The following is a 14,110-nucleotide window of genomic DNA, read 5'->3' on the forward strand; positions in this document are numbered from 1 at the left end:
TGATTGCCCTTCTGTGTGGAAATACCTTCACTGATATCAATTTTTAGGTAACACCTATAAGTGATATCATACGATATGTGTCTTTCTCTTTCTGACTTACTACAGGTTGTGTGATTACCTCTAGACTCATCTACGGTGCTGCAAATGGCATTGTGTCCTTTTTCTCCTTGGCTAATATTCCATCTGTACATGTACCAGTTCTTCTTTGTCCACTCATCTGTTGATGGACTTTTTGGTTGCTTCCACGTCTTGGCTATTTTAATACTGCGGCAATGCACATTTGCCTGCCTGTGACTTTCCAATTCTGCCTTCTTAGGTTATAGGCCCAGGATTGGGCCTTGTGCATCATATGGTAGCAAAATGTTTACCTTGTAAAGGCACCTCCATTCTGTTCTCATTATGGCTCTTACCAGGTTACGTCCCACTTAAAGTTGAGGGTATGCACTTCTCCATAACACCTTCAGCATTTATTGTTTGTAGTTTTTTTGCTGAGGTTTATTCTGACTAGTGTGAGCTGATACCTATTTGTGGCTGGATTTGCATGCATCTCATAATCCCTTGAAATTGAGCTTTCTGGCATGTCCTTTTTTCCTTATAACTGTGAGTACAGCTTACCCCTTCAAATTGTTTTCTTGAACTATGTGTGACATTTTGAATTATTTTGGCCATTACCTCCCTCAAGACATTTTGAGGGCAGGTTTCATTTACAGCCCTCTAGTACTGGTGCATATGAAGTGACCCTTAGCACAGGTTTTAAAGCTGCTGTTGCAGGTAACGGCCAGAGGGTGGCTGCATTTCTGCTTTCCCAATCTGGTAACGTGGGAAAGTGACCTACCTGCCAGTGGTGTTCCTCGGTTATAAATTAGAGTGGAATGTGCCCGGATAAATCCCAAAAGCTGATGTCTCCTTACTTATGTTGCTTTTCTAAATTGAATTTATATTTTTTATTGGAGTCATATTCCATTGTGTACATGGACCATTTCTTCTTTGTGCATTCCTCTGTTGATGGACATGTTCATTGCTTCCAAGTGTTGGCTATGGTAAATATTGCCGGAGTGCAGGATTGCCAGCCTGTGTCTTTTATTTTGTGGTACGCAGGCCTCTCACTGCGGTGGCCTCTCCCGTTGCGGAGCACAGACTCTGGACACGCAGGCCCAGCAGCTATAGCTCACGGGACCAGCCGCTCCACGGCATGTGAGATCTTCCCGGACCGGGGCACGAACCCGTGTCCCCTGCATCGGCAGGCGGGCTCTCAACCACTGCGCCACCAGTGAAGTCCAGCCTGTGGCCTTTTGATTCTCATCCTCTCAGGTGATAGGTCCAGCAGTGGGTATCCCTGATTGAATGGTAGCTCAATATTTACCTTTTCAAGGCACCTCCTTTGAGTTTTCATTACTGGCTCTTACCATGTCCCATGTTGAACCAACGGTAGGCATGTCTCTACAACCCCTTCAGCATTTATTGTTTGCAGAATTTTTGCTGATGGCCATTGTGACTGGTGTGAGCTGATAGGTTTTTGTAATTTGGATTTGCATGTCTTTAATTATTCCTAATGTTCATCATTTTCCCACACCTTTTAAAATTTCTGTGAAACAAAAACAGGAAAAAAACGGTGGGTACAATAAACCTCTTGAAATTCTTATCTTTGAAGGTTGCCCTCTTTTGAATTTTTTGCTCGATTTTTGACCCCAGGAATTTTTTTGAGGGCAGGTGTCATTTACAGGCCTGCAATGAGTGTGAATATTTAGTGACCTTTAGCACTGGGTTTAAATCTGCTGTTGAGGGAAACGGCCACAAGGCGGCAGCATTTCTCCATTCCCCAATCTGGTTACTAGGACAGCTGAGCCTTTCTGGAAGTCCTGTTCCTAGGTTGAAAATTACAATGGAATGTGCCAGGAAAAACCCCCATAAGTTTATGTCACATTACTTCTTGTTCATTGTTTGAATGTTTTTCATCGGGGTAATGATTAGAATATTGTTTGTCCTAGGTGTACACAATCTGGTTCATTTGTACACTACATATATATATATATATATATATATATATATATATATATATGTATGTATGTATAATCATATACACATCCTCCTCCCATGTAAATTATTTCAGGGTGTTCCGTAGACCTCTCTTGTTATATGGTCGGTCGTTTTGATAGATGTATTTAATAGGTATTTGTACATGTATGGTAACCCTAATCTTAATTTTTCCATTCCCCGCACCTTTCCTTTTAGATAAGCATAGTGTGTTTTCTATGTCTGTGAGTTTCTTTCTCTGTGGAAATATGTTCATTTGTGTCAGTTGTTAGATAATGCCTATAAGTGATATCAGAAGATATGTCTTTTGCTTTCCGACTTACCTCATGTTCTGTGATTATCTCTAGGCTCATCTATGGTGCCTCAAAGAGCAGTGCTTCATTGTTTTCCATGGCTAATATTCCATCGTGTACATGGACCACTTCTTCTTTATCCATTCATCTGGTGATGGACATTATGGTTGCTTCCGTGTCTTGGCTATTATGAAAATTGCTGCAGTGCAGCTGTTGAAGCCTGTGCCTTCTCGACTCTGGTCTTCTCAGGTGAGAGGCTCAGCAGTGGGCCTGCTGAATGGAATGGTGGCTCAATTTTTACTTATAAACGCAGCTCCTTTCTCTGCTCATTATTGGCTGTTACCCCTTTACATCTCACCAGCAGCTAGAGGGTACCCAGTTCTCTAAAACCCCTTCGGCATTAATTGTTTGTAGACTTTTTGCTGATGGTACTTGACATGTGTGAGTTGAAACCTTTCTGTAGGTTAGATTTGCATGAGGCTAATAATTCCTGATGTTGAGCTTTTATCCATTTTCCTCTTTTTTGAAAAAGAGTGAGTAAAACTTACCTCTCCATACGATCTCCTTGAAAAATTTGCCAGTTTTGAATTTTTTTTGGCCATTCCCTACCTCAGGACACTTTTTGACGGGAGGTGTCCTTTACAGCCCTGAGTCCTTGTGAGTGTTAAGTGACCATTAGCTGTGGGTTTAAAGCCGCTCTTGCAGGAACTGGCCACAAGGCGGCAGCATTTCTACATTTCTAACTCTGGGTTTTGGGCAACAGAGCTTTCCTGGAAGTCGTGTTAGTAAGCTGCAAATTAGAGTGGAATGAGCCAGTGCAAACCCCCAAGAACTTCTAGCTCCTACATTTTTGTTTGTTTTTTAACTTTAATTTTTATTCATTATCAGAGCAAATTTGATAAAATTGTAGATTCTCCTAGGTGTACAGATTCTGCTTCATCGTATCAATGTATCTGTCTATTCCTCTTTGGATCCTATCCCGTGTATGTTATTATAGAGTGTGGAGTAGACCTCTCTTCGTATTCCATAGGTATTTTGTGATTATATATTTCATATGTATTAGTACATGTCTGCTAACCCCCATATCCTAATTCACATATTCCTTACACCTTTCCATTTGGTTAAACATAATTTGGTTTTCTGAATCTATGCGTGTCCTTCTCTTGGAAATTATTTTATGGGTATCAATTTTTAGGTAACACCTATAAGTGATGTCATAGGATATCTGTCTTTCGGTTTCTTTCTTACTTCAAGTTGGGTGATTATCTCTAGATCCTTCTATGGCGTTGCCAGCGGCACTGTTCCATGCTTCTTCATGGTTAATATTCCATTGGGTACATGGACGACTTCTTCTTGGTGCATTTTTCTGTTGATGGACATTTTGGTTTCTTCCAGGTCTTGGCTATGGTACATGTTGTTGCAGTGCAGGATTGCCAGCCTGTGTCTTTTTGATTCTGGTCTACCCAGGTGATAGGCCCATCAGTGGGCCTACCAGATCACATGGTAGCTCAATTTTTACCTTTAAACGCACCTCCATTCTGTTCTCACTACTGGCTCTTACCAGGTTACATCCCACCAGCAGCTCAAGGGTACACAGTTCTCTAAAACCCCTTCAGCATTTATTCTTTGTAGACTTTTGTTTGCTGATGATCATTCTGACGGCTGTGAGGTGAACGCTTTTGTACACTGGATTTGCGTGGCTTTATTAATTCCTGATGTTCAGCCTTTTTCCCTTCCCGTTTTTTTTAACAAAATAAAAGAAAAAAAAAGAAACAGAACACAAATGTGTGTAAAATATGCCTCTTGAAACTGTCTTTTTGAAATGTGGAGGTCTTTTGAATTTTTTGGTCGGTATTGGACCCCAGCATTTGTTTGCAGGGCAGGTGTCATTTACAGGCCCGGAAGTATTTTGAATATCAACTGACCATTAGTGCTGGGTTTAAAGCTGCTGTTCTGTGAAACGGCCACGAGGCGGCAGCAGTTCTCCTTTACCAAATCTGGTAACTAGGGCCACAGGACCTCAATGGAAGTCGTGTTCTAGGTTGTAAGTTAGAATGGAATGTGCCAGGGAAAAGCCCCTTAAGTTTATGTCTCACTACTTCTTGCTCCCTTTTTCAATTTAATTTTTATTTTTTTATCACAGCCACTTTGATTACAATGTTTGGCTTGTTCTAGGTGTGCAAGATGTGATTCTTTTACACATATACATATGTCTACTCTCCTGGGATCCTTTTCCCATGTACGTTATGACAGAATGTTGAGTAGTCTTCTCTTGGTATTCTGTAGGATTTGGGTGATTATATATTTCACCTATGTTTGTATATGTCTGTTAACCCCAATATCCAAATGGATCCAATTCTCACACCTTTCCATTGGTGAACCATAAGTTTGTTTAATGCATCTGTGATTGCCCTTCTGTGTGGAAATACCTTCACTGATATCAATTTTTAGGTAACACCTATAAGTGATATCATACGATATGTGTCTTTCTCTTTCTGACTTACTACAGGTTGTGTGATTACCTCTAGACTCATCTACGGTGCTGCAAATGGCATTGTGTCCTTTTTCTCCTTGGCTAATATTCCATCTGTACATGTACCAGTTCTTCTTTGTCCACTCATCTGTTGATGGACTTTTTGGTTGCTTCCACGTCTTGGCTATTTTAATACTGCGGCAATGCACATTTGCCTGCCTGTGACTTTCCAATTCTGCCTTCTTAGGTTATAGGCCCAGGATTGGGCCTTGTGCATCATATGGTAGCAAAATGTTTACCTTGTAAAGGCACCTCCATTCTGTTCTCATTATGGCTCTTACCAGGTTACGTCCCACTTAAAGTTGAGGGTATGCACTTCTCCATAACACCTTCAGCATTTATTGTTTGTAGTTTTTTTGCTGAGGTTTATTCTGACTAGTGTGAGCTGATACCTATTTGTGGCTGGATTTGCATGCATCTCATAATCCCTTGAAATTGAGCTTTCTGGCATGTCCTTTTTTCCTTATAACTGTGAGTACAGCTTACCCCTTCAAATTGTTTTCTTGAACTATGTGTGACATTTTGAATTATTTTGGCCATTACCTCCCTCAAGACATTTTGAGGGCAGGTTTCATTTACAGCCCTCTAGTACTGGTGCATATGAAGTGACCCTTAGCACAGGTTTTAAAGCTGCTGTTGCAGGTAACGGCCAGAGGGTGGCTGCATTTCTGCTTTCCCAATCTGGTAACGTGGGAAAGTGACCTACCTGCCAGTGGTGTTCCTCGGTTATAAATTAGAGTGGAATGTGCCCGGATAAATCCCAAAAGCTGATGTCTCCTTACTTATGTTGCTTTTCTAAATTGAATTTATATTTTTTATTGGAGTCATATTCCATTGTGTACATGGACCATTTCTTCTTTGTGCATTCCTCTGTTGATGGACATGTTCATTGCTTCCAAGTGTTGGCTATGGTAAATATTGCCGGAGTGCAGGATTGCCAGCCTGTGTCTTTTATTTTGTGGTACGCAGGCCTCTCACTGCGGTGGCCTCTCCCGTTGCGGAGCACAGACTCTGGACACGCAGGCCCAGCAGCTATAGCTCACGGGACCAGCCGCTCCACGGCATGTGAGATCTTCCCGGACCGGGGCACGAACCCGTGTCCCCTGCATCGGCAGGCGGGCTCTCAACCACTGCGCCACCAGTGAAGTCCAGCCTGTGGCCTTTTGATTCTCATCCTCTCAGGTGATAGGTCCAGCAGTGGGTATCCCTGATTGAATGGTAGCTCAATATTTACCTTTTCAAGGCACCTCCTTTGAGTTTTCATTACTGGCTCTTACCATGTCCCATGTTGAACCAACGGTAGGCATGTCTCTACAACCCCTTCAGCATTTATTGTTTGCAGAATTTTTGCTGATGGCCATTGTGACTGGTGTGAGCTGATAGGTTTTTGTAATTTGGATTTGCATGTCTTTAATTATTCCTAATGTTCATCATTTTCCCACACCTTTTAAAATTTCTGTGAAACAAAAACAGGAAAAAAACGGTGGGTACAATAAACCTCTTGAAATTCTTATCTTTGAAGGTTGCCCTCTTTTGAATTTTTTGCTCGATTTTTGACCCCAGGAATTTTTTTGAGGGCAGGTGTCATTTACAGGCCTGCAATGAGTGTGAATATTTAGTGACCTTTAGCACTGGGTTTAAATCTGCTGTTGAGGGAAACGGCCACAAGGCGGCAGCATTTCTCCATTCCCCAATCTGGTTACTAGGACAGCTGAGCCTTTCTGGAAGTCCTGTTCCTAGGTTGAAAATTACAATGGAATGTGCCAGGAAAAACCCCCATAAGTTTATGTCACATTACTTCTTGTTCATTGTTTGAATGTTTTTCATCGGGGTAATGATTAGAATATTGTTTGTCCTAGGTGTACACAATCTGGTTCATTTGTACACTACATATATATATATATATATATATATATATATATATATGTATGTATGTATAATCATATACACATCCTCCTCCCATGTAAATTATTTCAGGGTGTTCCGTAGACCTCTCTTGTTATATGGTCGGTCGTTTTGATAGATGTATTTAATAGGTATTTGTACATGTATGGTAACCCTAATCTTAATTTTTCCATTCCCCGCACCTTTCCTTTTAGATAAGCATAGTGTGTTTTCTATGTCTGTGAGTTTCTTTCTCTGTGGAAATATGTTCATTTGTGTCAGTTGTTAGATAATGCCTATAAGTGATATCAGAAGATATGTCTTTTGCTTTCCGACTTACCTCATGTTCTGTGATTATCTCTAGGCTCATCTATGGTGCCTCAAAGAGCAGTGCTTCATTGTTTTCCATGGCTAATATTCCATCGTGTACATGGACCACTTCTTCTTTATCCATTCATCTGGTGATGGACATTATGGTTGCTTCCGTGTCTTGGCTATTATGAAAATTGCTGCAGTGCAGCTGTTGAAGCCTGTGCCTTCTCGACTCTGGTCTTCTCAGGTGAGAGGCTCAGCAGTGGGCCTGCTGAATGGAATGGTGGCTCAATTTTTACTTATAAACGCAGCTCCTTTCTCTGCTCATTATTGGCTGTTACCCCTTTACATCTCACCAGCAGCTAGAGGGTACCCAGTTCTCTAAAACCCCTTCGGCATTAATTGTTTGTAGACTTTTTGCTGATGGTACTTGACATGTGTGAGTTGAAACCTTTCTGTAGGTTAGATTTGCATGAGGCTAATAATTCCTGATGTTGAGCTTTTATCCATTTTCCTCTTTTTTGAAAAAGAGTGAGTAAAACTTACCTCTCCATACGATCTCCTTGAAAAATTTGCCAGTTTTGAATTTTTTTTGGCCATTCCCTACCTCAGGACACTTTTTGACGGGAGGTGTCCTTTACAGCCCTGAGTCCTTGTGAGTGTTAAGTGACCATTAGCTGTGGGTTTAAAGCCGCTCTTGCAGGAACTGGCCACAAGGCGGCAGCATTTCTACATTTCTAACTCTGGGTTTTGGGCAACAGAGCTTTCCTGGAAGTCGTGTTAGTAAGCTGCAAATTAGAGTGGAATGAGCCAGTGCAAACCCCCAAGAACTTCTAGCTCCTACATTTTTGTTTGTTTTTTAACTTTAATTTTTATTCATTATCAGAGCAAATTTGATAAAATTGTAGATTCTCCTAGGTGTACAGATTCTGCTTCATCATATCAATGTATCTGTCTATTCCTCTTTGGATCCTATCCCGTGTATGTTATTATAGAGTGTGGAGTAGACCTCTCTTCGTATTCCATAGGTATTTTGTGATTATATATTTCATATGTATTAGTACATGTCTGCTAACCCCCATATCCTAATTCACATATTCCTTACACCTTTCCATTTGGTTAAACATAATTTGGTTTTCTGAATCTATGCGTGTCCTTCTCTTGGAAATTATTTTATGGGTATCAATTTTTAGGTAACACCTATAAGTGATGTCATAGGATATCTGTCTTTCGGTTTCTTTCTTACTTCAAGTTGGGTGATTATCTCTAGATCCTTCTATGGCGTTGCCAGCGGCACTGTTCCATGCTTCTTCATGGTTAATATTCCATTGGGTACATGGACGACTTCTTCTTGGTGCATTTTTCTGTTGATGGACATTTTGGTTTCTTCCAGGTCTTGGCTATGGTACATGTTGTTGCAGTGCAGGATTGCCAGCCTGTGTCTTTTTGATTCTGGTCTACCCAGGTGATAGGCCCATCAGTGGGCCTACCAGATCACATGGTAGCTCAATTTTTACCTTTAAACGCACCTCCATTCTGTTCTCACTACTGGCTCTTACCAGGTTACATCCCACCAGCAGCTAAAGGGTACACAGTTCTCTAAAACCCCTTCAGCATTTATTCTTTGTAGACTTTTGTTTGCTGATGATCATTCTGACGGCTGTGAGGTGAACGCTTTTGTACACTGGATTTGCGTGGCTTTATTAATTCCTGATGTTCAGCCTTTTTCCCTTCCCGTTTTTTTTAACAAAATAAAAGAAAAAAAAAGAAACAGAACACAAATGTGTGTAAAATATGCCTCTTGAAACTGTCTTTTTGAAATGTGGAGGTCTTTTGAATTTTTTGGTCGGTATTGGACCCCAGCATTTGTTTGCAGGGCAGGTGTCATTTACAGGCCCGGAAGTATTTTGAATATCAACTGACCATTAGTGCTGGGTTTAAAGCTGCTGTTCTGTGAAACGGCCACGAGGCGGCAGCAGTTCTCCTTTACCAAATCTGGTAACTAGGGCCACAGGACCTCAATGGAAGTCGTGTTCTAGGTTGTAAGTTAGAATGGAATGTGCCAGGGAAAAGCCCCTTAAGTTTATGTCTCACTACTTCTTGCTCCCTTTTTCAATTTAATTTTTATTTTTTTATCACAGCCACTTTGATTACAATGTTTGGCTTGTTCTAGGTGTGCAAGATGTGATTCTTTTACACATATACATATGTCTACTCTCCTGGGATCCTTTTCCCATGTACGTTATGACAGAATGTTGAGTAGTCTTCTCTTGGTATTCTGTAGGATTTGGGTGATTATATATTTCACCTATGTTTGTATATGTCTGTTAACCCCAATATCCAAATGGATCCAATTCTCACACCTTTCCATTGGTGAACCATAAGTTTGTTTAATGCATCTGTGATTGCCCTTCTGTGTGGAAATACCTTCACTGATATCAATTTTTAGGTAACACCTATAAGTGATATCATACGATATGTGTCTTTCTCTTTCTGACTTACTACAGGTTGTGTGATTACCTCTAGACTCATCTACGGTGCTGCAAATGGCATTGTGTCCTTTTTCTCCTTGGCTAATATTCCATCTGTACATGTACCAGTTCTTCTTTGTCCACTCATCTGTTCATGGACTTTTTGGTTGCTTCCACGTCTTGGCTATTTTAATACTGCGGCAATGCACATTTGCCTGCCTGTGACTTTCCAATTCTGCCTTCTTAGGTTATAGGCCCAGGATTGGGCCTTGTGCGTCATATGGTAGCAAAATGTTTACCTTGTAAAGGCACCTCCATTCTGTTCTCATTATGGCTCTTACCAGGTTACGTCCCACTTAAAGTTGAGGGTATGCACTTCTCCATAACACCTTCAGCATTTATTGTTTGTAGTTTTTTTGCTGAGGTTTATTCTGACTAGTGTGAGCTGATACCTATTTGTGGCTGGATTTGCATGCATCTCATAATCCCTTGAAATTGAGCTTTCTGGCATGTCCTTTTTTCCTTATAACTGTGAGTACAGCTTACCCCTTCAAATTGTTTTCTTGAACTATGTGTGACATTTTGAATTATTTTGGCCATTACCTCCCTCAAGACATTTTGAGGGCAGGTTTCATTTACAGCCCTCTAGTACTGGTGCATATGAAGTGACCCTTAGCACAGGTTTTAAAGCTGCTGTTGCAGGTAACGGCCAGAGGGTGGCTGCATTTCTGCTTTCCCAATCTGGTAACGTGGGAAAGTGACCTACCTGCCAGTGGTGTTCCTCGGTTATAAATTAGAGTGGAATGTGCCCGGATAAATCCCAAAAGCTGATGTCTCCTTACTTATGTTGCTTTTCTAAATTGAATTTATATTTTTTATTGGAGTCATATTCCATTGTGTACATGGACCATTTCTTCTTTGTGCATTCCTCTGTTGATGGACATGTTCGTTGCTTCCAAGTGTTGGCTATGGTAAATATTGCCGGAGTGCAGGATTGCCAGCCTGTGTCTTTTTTTTTGTGGTACGCAGGCCTCTCACTGCGGTGGCCTCTCCCGTTGCGGAGCACAGAATCCGGACACACAGGCCCAGCAGCTATAGCTCACGGGACCAGCCGCTCCACGGCATGTGGGATCTTCCCGGACCGGGGCACGGACCCGTGTCCCCTGCATCGGCAGGCGGGCTCTCAACCACTGCGCCACCAGTGAAGTCCAGCCTGTGGCCTTTTGATTCTCATCCTCTCAGGTGATAGGTCCAGCAGTGGGTATCCCTGATTGAATGGTAGCTCAATATTTACCTTTTCAAGGCACCTCCTTTGAGTTTTCATTACTGGCTCTTACCATGTCCCATGTTGAACCAACGGTAGGCATGTCTCTACAACCCCTTCAGCATTTATTGTTTGCAGAATTTTTGCTGATGGCCATTGTGACTGGTGTGAGCTGATAGGTTTTTGTAATTTGGATTTGCATGTCTTTAATTATTCCTAATGTTCATCATTTTCCCACGCCTTTTAAAATTTCTGTGAAACAAAAACAGGAAAAAAACGGTGGGTACAATAAACCTCTTGAAATTCTTATCTTTGAAGGTTGCCCTCTTTTGAATTTTTTGCTCGATTTGTGACCCCAGGAATTTTTTTGAGGGCAGGTGTCATTTACAGGCCTGCAATGAGTGTGAATATTTAGTGACCTTTAGCACTGGGTTTAAAGCTGCTGTTGAGGGAAACGGCCACAAGGCGGCAGCATTTCTCCATTCCCCAATCTGGTTACTAGGACAGCTGAGCCTTTCTGGAAGTCCTGTTCCTAGGTTGAAAATTACAATGGAATGTGCCAGGAAAAACCCCCATAAGTTTATGTCACATTACTTCTTGTTCATTGTTTGAATGTTTTTCATCAGGGTAATGATTAGAATATTGCTTGTCCTAGGTGTACACAATCTGGTTCATTTGTACACTACATACATATATATATATATATATATATATATATATATATATATATATATGTATGTATGTATGTATGTATAATCATATACACATCCTCCTCCCATGTAAATTATTTCAGGGTGTTCCGTAGACCTCTCTTGTTATATGGTCGGTCGTTTTGATAGATGTATTTAATAGGTATTTGTACATGTATGGTAACCCTAATCTTAATTTTTCCATTCCCCGCACCTTTCCTTTTAGATAAGCATAGTGTGTTTTCTATGTCTGTGAGTTTCTTTCTCTGTGGAAATATGTTCATTTGTGTCAGTTGTTAGATAATGCCTATAAGTGATATCAGAAGATATGTCTTTTGCTTTCCGACTTACCTCATGTTCTGTGATTATCTCTAGGCTCATCTATGGTGCCTCAAAGAGCAGTGCTTCATTGTTTTCCATGGCTAATATTCCATCGTGTACATGGACCACTTCTTCTTTATCCATTCATCTGGTGATGGACATTATGGTTGCTTCCGTGTCTTGGCTATTATGAAAATTGCTGCAGTGCAGCTGTTGAAGCCTGTGCCTTCTCGACTCTGGTCTTCTCAGGTGAGAGGCTCAGCAGTGGGCCTGCTGAATGGAATGGTGGCTCAATTTTTACTTATAAACGCAGCTCCTTTCTCTGCTCATTATTGGCTGTTACCCCTTTACATCTCACCAGCAGCTAGAGGGTACCCAGTTCTCTAAAACCCCTTCGGCATTAATTGTTTGTAGACTTTTTGCTGATGGTACTTGACATGTGTGAGTTGAAACCTTTCTGTAGGTTAGATTTGCATGAGGCTAATAATTCCTGATGTTGAGCTTTTATCCATTTTCCTCTTTTTTGAAAAAGAGTGAGTAAAACTTACCTCTCCATACGATCTCCTTGAAAAATTTGCCAGTTTTGAATTTTTTTTGGCCATTCCCTACCTCAGGACACTTTTTGACGGGAGGTGTCCTTTACAGCCCTGAGTCCTTGTGAGTGTTAAGTGACCATTAGCTGTGGGTTTAAAGCCGCTCTTGCAGGAACTGGCCACAAGGCGGCAGCATTTCTACATTTCTAACTCTGGGTTTTGGGCAACAGAGCTTTCCTGGAAGTCGTGTTAGTAAGCTGCAAATTAGAGTGGAATGAGCCAGTGCAAACCCCCAAGAACTTCTAGCTCCTACATTTTTGTTTGTTTTTTAACTTTAATTTTTATTCATTATCAGAGCAAATTTGATAAAATTGTAGATTCTCCTAGGTGTACAGATTCTGCTTCATCGTATCAATGTATCTGTCTATTCCTCTTTGGATCCTATCCCGTGTATGTTATTATAGAGTGTGGAGTAGACCTCTCTTCGTATTCCATAGGTATTTTGTGATTATATATTTCATATGTATTAGTACATGTCTGCTAACCCCCATATCCTAATTCACATATTCCTTACACCTTTCCATTTGGTTAAACATAATTTGGTTTTCTGAATCTATGCGTGTCCTTCTCTTGGAAATTATTTTATGGGTATCAATTTTTAGGTAACACCTATAAGTGATGTCATAGGATATCTGTCTTTCGGTTTCTTTCTTACTTCAAGTTGGGTGATTATCTCTAGATCCTTCTATGGCGTTGCCAGCGGCACTGTTCCATGCTTCTTCATGGTTAATATTCCATTGGGTACATGGACGACTTCTTCTTGGTACATTTTTCTGTTGATGGACATTTTGGTTTCTTCCAGGTCTTGGCTATGGTACATGTTGTTGCAGTGCAGGATTGCCAGCCTGTGTCTTTTTGATTCTGGTCTACCCAGGTGATAGGCCCATCAGTGGGCCTACCAGATCACATGGTAGCTCAATTTTTACCTTTAAACGCACCTCCATTCTGTTCTCACTACTGGCTCTTACCAGGTTACATCCCACCAGCAGCTAAAGGGTACACAGTTCTCTAAAACCCCTTCAGCATTTATTCTTTGTAGACTTTTGTTTGCTGATGATCATTCTGACGGCTGTGAGGTGAACGCTTTTGTACACTGGATTTGCGTGGCTTTATTAATTCCTGATGTTCAGCCTTTTTCCCTTCCCGTTTTTTTTAACAAAATAAAAGAAAAAAAAAGAAACAGAACACAAATGTGTGTAAAATATGCCTCTTGAAACTGTCTTTTTGAAATGTGGAGGTCTTTTGAATTTTTTGGTCGGTATTGGACCCCAGCATTTGTTTGCAGGGCAGGTGTCATTTACAGGCCCGGAAGTATTTTGAATATCAACTGACCATTAGTGCTGGGTTTAAAGCTGCTGTTCTGTGAAACGGCCACGAGGCGGCAGCAGTTCTCCTTTACCAAATCTGGTAACTAGGGCCACAGGACCTCAATGGAAGTCGTGTTCTAGGTTGTAAGTTAGAATGGAATGTGCCAGGGAAAAGCCCCTTAAGTTTATGTCTCACTACTTCTTGCTCCCTTTTTCAATTTAATTTTTATTTTTTTATCACAGCCACTTTGATTACAATGTTTGGCTTGTTCTAGGTGTGCAAGATGTGATTCTTTTACACATATACATATGTCTACTCTCCTGGGATCCTTTTCCCATGTACGTTATGACAGAATGTTGAGTAGTCTTCTCTTGGTATTCTGTAGGATTTGGGTGATTATATATTTCA

This window comes from Mesoplodon mirus (genome assembly GCF_964341445.2).
Source record: "Mesoplodon mirus genome assembly, chromosome: 4".
NCBI lineage: Eukaryota > Metazoa > Chordata > Mammalia > Artiodactyla > Ziphiidae > Mesoplodon > Mesoplodon mirus.